The sequence below is a fragment of the Prunus persica genome, chromosome G8 (assembly GCF_000346465.2).
Source record: "Prunus persica cultivar Lovell chromosome G8, Prunus_persica_NCBIv2, whole genome shotgun sequence".
In the NCBI taxonomy this organism is placed as follows: Eukaryota; Viridiplantae; Streptophyta; class Magnoliopsida; order Rosales; family Rosaceae; genus Prunus; species Prunus persica.
Genome location: NC_034016.1, coordinates 5,075,572 through 5,089,060, shown reverse-complemented (window position 1 = coordinate 5,089,060; position 13,489 = coordinate 5,075,572).

The following is a 13,489-nucleotide window of genomic DNA, read 5'->3' as shown; positions in this document are numbered from 1 at the left end:
ATAGACTTCTTCCTCAAGATCACCGTCTAAAAACGCGTTCTTAACATCAAGTTGACGAAGTGACCGTCGATCTTATATCTAGCCAAAGTACCATCTGAGTTTTTCTTAATTCGATATACCTATCGACATCCAATAATATTTTTATGAACTGGCTTAGGAACTAACTCCCAAATACCCTGAGCATGTAATGCCTCAATTTCATCCTTCATAGCTTGAATCCAAAGAACAGATTGAGAAGCAACCTTATAAGTGGCTGGTTCAATAACATCATGTATAACAGGAAGAGTGGTATAATAACACTGATAATCTTCAAACTGTTTAGACTTAAGGATACCTGCCTTTGATCTAGTCTGCATAGTATGAGTGTTAAAAGGAGGAGACACAGAACTAGAGACAAAAGGGGAGACAGGCAAGAGAACTTGTAGTTGCTGATCATTAATCACAGATAAGACAGAATCACTGGAAGACAAGGCAGGATTCTCAGTAGATTCTAAAGATGGAATAGAAACATTTTGTAAGCTATGATTTTGTGAAGAAACATGTTGAGGAGATACAGAACCAGATATATCACTAGGATTTAAAGCATGTATACATGGAGGAAGTGAAACACAAACTGGTAAAGACTGAGGCTTGGAAGAGCATGAAACTGGAACTGAATCTGCTGAGATGGAATGAGACTTAAAAGGAAAAACAGATTCATCATGAATGACATGTCTGGAAACAACAAACCTTGAGGTGGATCTATTGTAACAAATGACCCCTTTATAACCTGGAGAATATCCCATAAAAACACATTGAGCTGTTCTTGGCTGAAGCTTATGTTCATTATAAGGTCTGATATATGGGTAAACTGCAGTACCAAAAATCCTAAGAGATTTAATATCAGGAGCCTTGCCATACAAGCTTTGAAAAGGAGACTGATATCTTAAAACCGAACTAGGCATAAGATTGATGAGATAAGCAGTATGAGCAACTGAATGAAACCAGAACTTATCAGGAAGAGCAGAAGCAACAAGTAAAGTAAGAGCAGTTTCGATAATATGGCGATTCTTCCTCTCTGCCAAACCATTTTGCTGAGGGGTGTATGGACAAGAGACCTGATGAATTATCCCTTTTGAATCCAAAAAAGAAGAAAATTGCCTACTAATGAACTCACCACCCCCATCATTTTGAAAATACTGAATAGTAGCCTTAAACTGATTAGTGACAAGAGCATAGAACTTGAGAAACTCTTCAAACACTCCAGATTTATTAAACAGTGGATAAAGCCACAAGTAACCAGTACACTCATCAATGAAACTAACATAGTATCTAAAACCATCTATGGATTTTTGTCGGGAAGGACCCCATACATCACTGTGTATCCTCTGAAAGGGAACATTAGACTTAACATGATCCTTAGGAAAAGAAAGCTTGTGCATTTTACCATGTAAACAAGCAGTGCATAGTGCTTGAGAACTATCAACAGAAATAGATAAAGCAAAATCTTGAAGCATTCTTTGCACAACGGTATTTGTTGGATGTCCTAACCTTTTATGCCAGATAGAGACGTTGACATGTTGTCCAGAGACATCAAATGTGATAAAACAATTATTGTCTTTACACAATTGATGGACGGATAATAGATTCGCTTTGAGCTTAGGAACATGCAAAACAGACGGAAGATGTAGTGAAGTAGATTGGGCACAAGAAATAGTAGCAGTGCCAAGATTCTGAATAGTCAAACCTGCCCCATTGCCAACAGTAACATTCTCATCAACATTACAAGGAGTCACATGATCCAATTGAGAGGAATTGCCAACCATATGATGAGAAGCACCACTATCTGCAATCCAGACGTGCTCAGGAGAGAAAGAAGTCTGAGCAGTCATAGCAGTCAGAGAAGAAGGAGGTGCTTGGCCCTGAAATGAGTAGTTTGACCTGTGGAAACAATCAAGTGCGCCATGCCCACGTTTGCCACAGATTTGGCATTCAACAACATTAGGAGTAGAAGAGGAGGAATTGGCATTGGCATGACGGTAATAGCAATTAGCAGCTGTATGTCCACGCTTGCTGCAAATTTGACACTCAGGCACCACATGAGATCGATAGGAATGAGAACCTCCAGGAAAACCAGAAGTACTACCGCCCCGAAACTGAGAAGAGACATGGCGACCACCATTAAACCTTCCACGACCAGAGGTTTGTGTAGAAAAACCTCGAGAACCAGAGGCACGAGAAAAAGAACTTTGCTGACCACCAAAAGACTGAACATGTGGCAAAGGCTGAGAAGGTGTACGTAAAATACCCTGTCCTGAAGACACAGAGGAACCTTGAGCACAAGATGAATTAATCGCATATAACGCAGTATGATGAACAATACGAGCCTCAGCAGTTTGTTCTGCAGCGAGAAGCTGTGCTCTGAAATCCTTGAGAGACAAAGGAGTATCTCGTGCAATCAAGACAGTCTTGATTATGTCATATTCGGGAGGTAAGCCATTCAAAGCAGTAATAATGAAATCATCATCAGAAATCTTGATACCAGCAGCATTCAGTTGATCTCGAAGATGTTTGAGACGAAGCAAGAATCGCTCGATGGAATCTCCACCTTTCTGTGCAGTTTGCAACTCAGTTTTGAGATGGTTGATCCGAGTGCGAGAAACTGAAGCATAGCGATCAGAGAGATTGATCCAAGCATCGCGAGCTGTTTTGCATCCAATGACGTATTCAAGCAAGCCTCGTCAGACAGAGAAGCAATGAGTAAACTCAAAAGTGCCTTATCAGTACGAATCCACTCCTTATAAGCAGTGTTAAGCTCAGAAGTTTCGCCTTCCTCATCAACAATGGCGAATTGAAGAGGTGGAATCGAAGAACCATCGAAATGCCCAAAAAGCTCGTAGCCTTGAAGCACAGATTCAATCTGATAACTCCACTTCAAGAAGTTATCATCAGCAAGACGAATTGTAAGGAGGCCAAGAAGACTCTCAATTTTGAGAAAAGAAGAAGCCATGAAGCAATTAGGGTTTTAGAAAATGTGGATTCGATTCGAAGAAATTTGAGAAATCTGAGAAATCGGAGAAAGCTGAGAAATTAGGAATTGCAAAGAGAGAAGAACAAGATAGATGAAGGAAGCGGAGAGAGAGAAGCGGAATAGCATATCTGGATCACCACCATGGGCGCTGATACCATGATAACAGAAGAGGTATTTGGAAAATAAAGGAAGAAGAAGACTGAAAAACAGAGAGAATATACTGAGATTTTTTTGTATGATTATTCACTGAATGAATATTACAATGCACAGTTCAGCTTATATACAATTGTAACTAACAGCCATGCTTAACAGACTAACACGTGAATAGCACGTGGGTATTCTAACAATACTAAGCTAATGTGTTCATCTATCAATTACAAGCTTAACTAGGAAAACTAGGTTACTTGGAGACTAATCCAAATCAATTACAATCAACTAATAAAAGGAAACTAAATAACAATTGATTAACGTTCCTAATTTCCAACACTCCCCTCAACTTGGAGGGTGGATATCAAGAATGTCCAACTTGCATAAGAGATTGTGAAAGGTGTTACTCCCAAAGGTGCTGATAATGAGGCAGTGGTGTCACTGCTGTAAAGGGGGCAAATGGGACAGCTGTGTCGCTGCTATAATGGAGTCAAATATGGGGCAGCTGTGTCACTGCTGTAATGAAGGCAAATCTGGAGGTAAATGGGGTAGTGGTGTGCTGCTGTAAAGGGGGTTGTTCCTCCTCTCAAATCCGACGATGTATGAAAGTCGTGAGTTAAAGGAAGCAGCACCCAAATAAAGTTGTGCTGATGTTCAGCGTATGTTGCATGTATGGAGGCTATTGTTGATGTTGCTGATGTGCAACGATGGTGATTTTGTTGCTGATGTGCAACAAATGTTGTTGATGATGCCTTTTCTTGAGGCGGAATAATGATGCTGCTGGCGCAGCTGAATGATGGTGTTGCTGGTGCAACTGATTGATGATGCTGGTGCAACTGATTGATAATGTTGCTGGTGCAATTGTACGGAAGTTAAGTAGAGAAAGAAAACAAAAAATTGGGCCTGATGTGAAGCCTCAAAGAGAGAAACTAATATATCAACAAAGGAGAGAAAGTGAATGCTTATGTTGGGTTGTCGTGGTGCAAAGAAGCGATGGCTTGGATACGAGCGATTGATCATTTCTAGGCAGGGGCAAAGAATCAATGAACACAGTGGCTGGTCAACAACGGTGGTGCTAGTGTAGAGCCTCCTGCATTTGTTGGAGATGTCGTGGGTTGTCCAAAGACATGATGGCTCGGTGAGCGTTGACGAGGCTCACGAAGGAACCGCAATGAAGACAGCGCGGCTGCCGCAAGCGCAGATGACTTAAAAAAATGATGGGTAAGCTCGATGAAGGCCGAAGATGGCCCGGTTGTGGCAAGCGTAGTCGACATGAATACATGGGCTCAATCTGATTGCAACAGAGAGCATGACTAGAGATGGCTCAATATGATTTGTATAGAGAGCATTACTTGAAGGTATGAAAAACATAAGGAAATTGCAGCGCCAAAGAATGGTGCGACTACTGGTTTAGTTAGATGTATGAACTGTGGGATGGTATGGCTTTGGTAGCGGGAATAAAATATTGATCATTGAGGAGAGGGTGAACAAGATGACTGTACAAGATGAATACCCATCATGGGTGAGGGATGAAAAGCGCCAACGACTCTCAATTTGGCAGAGGATTTCAAAGATTAGCAACTAGGGTTGTGAAACATCGGATTGTGAAGAAAATAAGGTGTGTAAAAAGTTTTAAGAGACGACTTAGAATCGGTGCTCTGATACCATGTCAAATTATGATGCTGTTAAGAAGAATAATTCTTGGTTGTTATGGATAGAGCCAAAAGGCTAAGTATTTATAAAGATATTACAAGCTTAACTAGGAAACCTAAGTTACTTGGAGACTAATCCAAATCAATTACAATCAACTAATAAAAGGAAACTAAATAACAATTGATTAACGTTCCTAATTTCCAACAGTTCTATCTCAACTCTGTTATTTTCTTTACATAGCTCTCTGTGGATACAACACTCGGACTTCCGAGCTACACTGCTATACGACACCTTCGCTTGGGTTTCGCAAAGTGGTACCAATTGAAATTTATCCAAATTAATTATATCGATTGAAATTTGTCAAAGCGTTTTCAGCCTAATTAGCCTCACAATTCGCAGGATCAAGCTTTGTACGTGGAAATTGTATAAGAAAGGGAGACCCTAAGAAGATACTGAATATTTATTATACTAAAACCGAAAGCTGTCAAGTCGACCTTATTTTAGTTGAAAATCTTTATGTTTTATTTTTTTTTAACTTTAGATAATACACGATGGGTTTTTCAACACAACCGTCTTCTTTAGAGTTAATAGACGTTGGTTAAAAACCATCATCTTTATATATAATAGACGACGGTTCTTTCAAACACACCGTCGTGTTTACAGTTAATAGACGACGGTGCGTTTAACAAAACCATCATCTTTACCTTTAATAAAAGACAGTTAATAGTAAAAGCGTCGTCTTCATAATTAATAGACGGTGATGGATCACCGTCGTAGTTTAACATTCAAAAAATGACAGTCAATTTAACGATGGTTTTCAAAGAAAAAAAGACAACAGTTTTTCCCCGTCTTCTATTTCAATTTTTTTAGTAGTTATGTCCCTAAAAAGAGCTTGTTTTAAATTTGAAACGTGAAACAAAATATGTCTGTTCTTTAAAACATGGGACACACCAGGAAAGAATGCATGAATGATGACATGATCTATCTATTGTGCCCAAAGAAAGAAACATTTATGTCACACGTTGATCACAATGCATACTTTTATAAATTAAAATATGAAGTATGATTGATCTTGAAATAATGGAGTTCGATTTCCTCCTTTCAAAAAATATACAATATTATAATTAGGAACTTTTTTTTTGTACAATCATGTTAATCATCACTTTGATCACACAACACAACTATGGAAGACATACATGAGCCATATACAAAATATATATATATTTATTTATTTATTTTTGCCACAGAATGAAAAATTTTATTCAAAGACGAATTGCAACATTAATGTTTGAGTAAAATTTTGCATTAGGAATATTTGCACATAGATTCTTTGACCATTGAACTTCCTTCTCTTTCTTCTCCCTCAATCTCTACAAAAAAGGTTGGAGTAAATTGTAACATCCCGACCCAACTTGTAACCATTTATTTAATCTATATAAATTATTTAATTTAATTAATTGCGATATTACAATTTTACCCTTATGGGTAGGGTTATTTTGGGCACTTTTTAATCCAGTAAGATTTTGGGGAAATGAATTACACCGTTGCGTAGAGCGCGTCAATACAAGTTCGTAGACACATAGTGGGCTTAAATCAGAGTTGTAACGAAGAAGTTACGATCAACGGAAGTGCAGTGGCACAATTGTAAATAATTTGAAGTTGAAATTTTAAAAACCCAGATATTTTCTTCTTCTTCTCTCTCTCTCTCTCTCTCTCTCTCTCTCTACCCTCTATCCTCGCTACCAAGCTCCAGCTAGCCGCATTTTGGCAGGCAGTTTTCATGTCTAGCCACTGTTGGCCACGAGACCTGTGCCAAAACGACCGGCTTAGGTTCCTCTTCCACCCCACTCTTCCTCTGCCGGAGCCGACAACCACCGTGGTCGGAAATCGCGAAAAACATGCCAGAATTTTCTCAAGACACCCACGCGCTGTCCTACATGTGGTGGCGCGTGGGCCATGTTTGGTTGGCCCATTTTCTCTTAAAACGTTCCCCATGTCATCTTCAGCATGACGGTATGCTCAGATTTGAATTTGGTTATCGTTTGACGGTCGATCGGATTTACGCATATTAGGCGTTATCCGAGTTCGATATATTCGGAATGTTAAATCGACTCCATTTCCAAATATGTTTATCTAGATACCTCTAGGATCGTATAGGAACTCACAAATCGAGAATCAGAGTCCCAGATACTCCGAATGATTCAAAGATTACATAAAACTTTCAGGATGTGTTCAATAGACTTTGTTGGACCTCTAGGAACTTTCGAATTGAAATTGGAGGTCGTGGGCCCCATAGGCCCCGTTGACCAAACCATTGGCCACGGGTCTTTGAGACCATTCCGTCTTTTGGAATAGATTTCAAGTTCGAATCCCCAAATCATCACTACAAAACTAGAAAGAATGAATTTAAAGTCCCTTTATGCAAGATGTATTTGTGCTTTTTGATATGCTAGGAAAAGTCAAGTATATATCGACAAACAATGTGTTTAAGCAAAATGTGAATAAGATGGAACGGAAAGTAGGTGGCGAGAGGCTCACGAAAATTCTATGATAAACTCGAAAGAAAGATATTTCTGTGCATTAGCTTGAACGCATCAAGGATTTATTTACGTAGCTCTTAGTTTAGGGGTACGCGTTTTGGAAGATATGATTATGGGATTTCCAGGGATTACTTTTTTTAGTGTTGTTATTATTATTATTATCATTGTTGTTATCATTAATATTATTATTATAGCTTTATTTTGATGATTATTATTATAATTCACTAATGGCTTGATAGAGGGGTTTGGTGTCAGTAAAGATCTAATTAAATGGCGATTATATGTTTACACTCAAATATATGTCTAAGTGTTTGGGTTGTGGGTACATTAGATATCGATGCGGGTTTTAAAAAGGGTGTCTTGGAAAATGAATAATAAGGATTATGATTTCTGGGTTGCTGAGTGGTATGTTATTTGTATGTGGAAATTGAGTTGAGAATGGAAAGTTATGGGTGATCTAATTCAAACTAGTGAATTTTTAGGATGGAATACGTGATTATGGGAATTTCGGGAATGAGTATTATTATTACTATTATTAGTGGTGCTATTAATATTATTTATAAAGGGTTATGGTGACTTTGGGTATGTTATGAATTTTGGTTTTGGTGCATTAGTTTATGTGGTTATCGGACTTTGAATTGCAAATATCTTTGAGAATGTTGTATGTATATATTGATGGGCTATGGTTTTGGGAAATTTAAATATGGTATTTGGATTTTATTATCTTGTCTTGTGGGATTTTTAGAGGTTGTGTATTTCCTATAAATGAATAATGATTTTGTATATTAATTAAATCGAATGGGATTATTTTGTTTTCAAAAAGGCAGAATGGGTATTATTTTATTATATATATATATATATATATTTTTTTTGGTTATATGCAAACGTTTTGTTTTGGAAATTGGATTTTAAGAGTATTATCTTTATTATATATTAGTTTATGAAAGTGGATTTTGGATCTTGGCGATAACACGCCATCTTATGTACTCCCCTTGGATACTAATATTGGAATTGATGGATAATGGATACTTGGAAACGGTGGTTATGGTTTGGATATGATCGGAACCCGGGCACCCTTGACAAGGTGTTTCGTAGACCTTTAGCGGAGTAGTTTGCGCGCATAAGACAGATCACAGGAGCAAGAGTATTGAGGATTCTATTGTGTGTGCTAGTGAGCTCAGTCCCCCGGTTGGACGGTGAAATTGGTATTTAGGTGACTAGGGGTAAACTTAAAAGATATTCAGCCAAGAACGCAACAAACTTCACACACTCTAGACCTTGACCAAATACTCTTATGACTAGTCAACTGTCAGATATGAATTATACCAAACAATAACATACACCGAGCATACCAAGATGTACCTGCAGGCCTAGAGAATTACTAGTGACAACCTAGGCACTCAGAAGGACCCATCAATCTAGGCATCCCCTGTGCTAGCAACAACTATGGTGAAAGTGTTTGAAGACAACATAATCAAGCAAACACCAAATAGCAGATAATGATGACTAGTCAACCACCAAGAACACAAACCCAGAAAAATTACATAGATGCAATCAAAAATTGTTCACCCAGAAACCCACCATTGGGAAAAACTGGGGGTCATCAACCTACCAGGCAATCCACTAAGTAGAAAAGGATTCTTACAAAGGAACACAAGCAAGCTCAAGAAAAACCTAGATCTATTTAGGAAGATGAGCTATACCTCCTTTGTGCAATCTTCTTCTCCAACTTAGCAAAGCTTGAAGCTTAGTTTTTCATGACAATGGCAGCTTCTTCTCCAGCTCATTCATCCCATGGCACCAACTTGCAAGCTCTATCTCAGACAGAAACCAAAATTTGGATTCAAAGGAGAATGACCAATTTCTTCAAGAAACCAACTCTTGAAGAAATCAGTCTTGAATCTGACCTAGATATAAATGAAAGAGTGTTTTATGAAGCTAGATGCAGATTCGTATTTCAAATGCAGTTTTTTCAAAAAGAAATCAATTTGGAAGATGAAATATGGTTCTCTCTTGAGGAAGAAGAACGGAAAGATAGCAAGCCAACCTTTCCTAAATTTCCACCCAAAAAAGAGACAGCTGCCCAAAGAGGAATTCCTTAGCCTTTACAGACAAAAATTCCCTTAGGTCAGAATGACACATGGCAGCAGAGAGAGAAAAGAGAATAGGACAAAAAAGTTTGTTATCCAGCTGGAAATCCTACAGAGCAGGGATGACTAGTCATACGAGAAACAAATGACTAGTCATCATTTTATGAAAACAGTTTAATGCAATGTTATGCAATGCACAATTTACCTTTGCCAATTTGCTCGAACCTCCATAAGATAGTTGTTAGTTAAGAACACCTAGAGAAGCTATTCTCAATCTAAACTTGAGCTTAATAAATAACAATAGAAATCCTATTACAAAGTTGTCAAGGGAAGCCAAAAGAAAATTACAAAAAACTATACATTCACAGACGGCTTGTCCCTGGCCACATGGTTGTTGAGGATTCCTCTGTGTGGTTCAACTAAACGATCCCCGGTTGGATTGTTTCCCCTCCCTAGTACTTGGAAACTTGGATATGAATACTCGGACATGGATACTTGGATATGTCGGAACCCGGGCACCTTTGACAGGGTGTTTCGTAGACCCTTAGCAGGGCAGTCTGCTCGTGTAGGACTTGTCACAGGAGCACGAGTATTGAGGATTCTGCTGTGCGTGCTAGGAGCCCAGTTCCCTGGTTAATTGAGCTAGGGAATTTTCATTTTCCACGTGTCACCCGCTCATTTGTCACCAAAATATATGCTCTTATAAATGTCCCCCAGCTTCTGAATGGCGCGTATGTGACAAGGAGATGTGAAATACTCTTTGGGCTTTCATCCTGCATTTGGGCTTCCAATTGTGAGTTGGGCTATGATATCATGCTAAAATATGAAAACCTATGAGAGAATATTGTTTGTGGGAATTTTCTGTGTATTCTTCACCTTGTTGGAGGTCATATTTATAGTACAATAAAATTTTGAAGGCCAAGTAATAACTCCTATTTTTTTTTATGGTAGGAAATTAGAAATAAAAGGGAAATCAATTACAATTAATATGGAAAACCTTGGTGTGTAAGGAAAGTCACAAATCATGCCAACAAGGAGAAGTTCCTCCTTAAGTATTGTCAATTAATTGAAGCAAACATCATGTATCTTTTGCACAATTTTGTAGAGCTACATTGATGATATTATTAAAAATCTATATATGTGGTGATAGAGTTAGGTTTTTCTTTGTTTTTGTTTTTGTTTTTTTTGGTAATAAAAAGTTTAGGGGGAGGGGAGGCTATCATATCCCAAGGCCAAGGCATATCAAGGCCTCTTTGAGGACTTACAGAGTTTAAGGGACACCTTTTATGATCCCCCTACGAAATATTTTTTAACGGTCCAAACCATCTATTTTTCACATCTTCATTTAGAGATCATCCTTGCAAAATATCATGCAAATTGAAACTCATTAAGGCATCTCATTGATATCAACAAAATCAATTAATGCGGTGCTTTACGAAAGTATTTAAATTTCAATTATTTAATTGAGTGGTCAAATGATATCCATCATTTTTGTCCGTAAATGTGTAACAAATATCATTGAATTCGTTTATTTTATTTTATTTTTGGTCGGAAGATAATGAGGAGCATGAGTGCTATTATTTCCACTCACCTACCCTATTTTCCCACCCATCTTATCTTCAAAATTTTATAGACAAATTTACCCCTTTGTAAAATGACTTTTAAGGACTTAAAGAAAAAACCTCAACCCTAAAATAAAAACCCAATTTCATAAGAATTAAAAAAGAACAAAAATTCGTTAATTAAACAAAGAGACGCCAAATAATGAATGAGAAAGGGAATTTTTGGGAGAATGTTCTATTTCTATATATTGTTCTTTTTTTTAGAACAAGGAGTTCATGAATTCGAAACTAAAATTGAGATGCTTTCAAAGGCATTTAGTCTCTTTGATTGGTTTTTGCGAAGAAGATGGTGATGGTTCTTGTTTGTGATTACATGGCTAATGGGACTCGAAAGGAACACCTGTACAAGAGCAACCAACCTCCCATGGAAGCAAAGGTTGGAAATTTGCATTGGAGCTGCTAGAGGATTACATTATCTTCATACTGGTGCCAGGTGCACCATCATCCATAGAGATGTGAAAACCACAAACATTCTATTGGACGAGAATTGGGTAGCTAAAGTGTCCGATTCCGGTCTATCAAAATATTAATCAAAATCAAACCCATAGTACAGTTTTGAAGGGTAGCTTTTGGGGGGAATAAAACATAAATTTAAAGAAAATATATCTCCCCAATATTAATGAATGAGAGAGGAGGGAATTTTTGGATTCAAGAGACAGATTCACTTGCAGAGAAAGGAAGAGAACAAGGAAGAGGAAGAAAGACATTAAACTCAACGTTTATTTATGAATAATTTTTATTTTTTAATTTACATTTTTTAAGGAAAATATATTTGTATGTTTTAATTATGAGAAAAACCAAAGCAGAGGATCCGGATCCCTAATGGATTAGCAAAGAGAATTTTCTTGAATTAATAATTAAAGGGTATTTTAGGAATAATGGTGGGTGAAAATATAGGATTTTTTTTTTTTTTTTCAAATTTACTTGGTAGGTGGGAAGATAAGGTTGGTAAAAAAATAGGACAGGAGTGTGGAAATAGAAGCACTCTTTATAGTTTCAAGAAAATTAAAGATGCTCACTACATAACAAATTAATCCAAATTAATTGTACCGATCATGATGACAGATACCAACTCACGATTGAAATTTGTGAAAGTGTTTTCCGCCTAATTAGCCTCACAATTCGCATGATCAAGCTTTGTACGTGGAAATTGTAGAAGAAAGGGAGACCCTAAGAAGATACTGAATCTATATATATAAAGCAAAAGGTAGAGAATGGTGAAACATTCAAAATACTAGAAAATGCCCTTGGTTAATTCAAATAAGAATTGAAATTATTAATTAAATTAGGATAATATGGTAAATTCACATTTTTTTCATATTAAAAAAATTAAAATTAAAAACAAAATCAAATAATAGGTCCTACTTTTATGTAACATAATTACTCATGTTATCTTTTCTTAATTCTAAAAATAAAATAAAATCGAAAACTGTCAAGTCGACCTCATTTTAGTTGAAAATCTTTATGTTTTATTTTTTAAACTTTAGATGTGCTTTGTAAGTTAAAACTCCCTAAACCCCAAAATTTTTGTTTAGGTTGGCCGCATGCATGCATATTACATTATATATAATTATAATTAAAACTAACAATAAAAAAAATAAAATATATATCAATTGCTGGAAAATACTCTCGACATGCTTCTTTACATGCAAAAACATGGAGCTTAAATTTAATTACCAATAAATATTGTAGAAAGTCTTTTTAAAGAGAACCTTAACATTATGAGGGATAATTTTATTGTTCGTCATTTGAAAAAATAAGGGGGAACATATACGTGACCCCTTTTACAAAGATCAAAAGTAGTAACATCTTGGATAATCTATGTGCCAAGTTTTTTTAAACACTAATTAAGGCTTCAAGTTTTCATTTTGGGACAATATTCTCGACAGTAACTTGACCAGACATTAAAATTTTGTTGATGATAATTATTCATACAATTAGTGGGTCGATATTTCAAATTTTCATCATCTATATCTATAGCTATTACGTAAACGTACAGCTTAGGGGTCCATGCCTTGACATAATGCAGTGTAAAAAGACAGTCCTGTACCTAGAAAGATATTGTTTTGAATTTGAAACGTCAATAAAAATATGTTAATTGTTCTTGAAAACATGGGACACACCAAGGACAGAGTCCATCATCACATGATCTATCTATTGTGCCCAAAAGAAAAACAAAAAAAAAATTTATGCCACACTTTGATCATAATGCATACTTTTATAAATTAAAATATGAAGTATGATTGATCTTGAAATAATGGAGTTCGATTCCTCCTTTAAAATAATGTGCAATGTTATAATTAAGAACTTTTCTTTTGTACAATCTTGTTACTCATCACTTTGATCACACAACACTGGAAGACATACATGATGCATATAAAAATATATATAAGTTCCATAAAAAGGTTTATGGCTCAAGTGATTAAG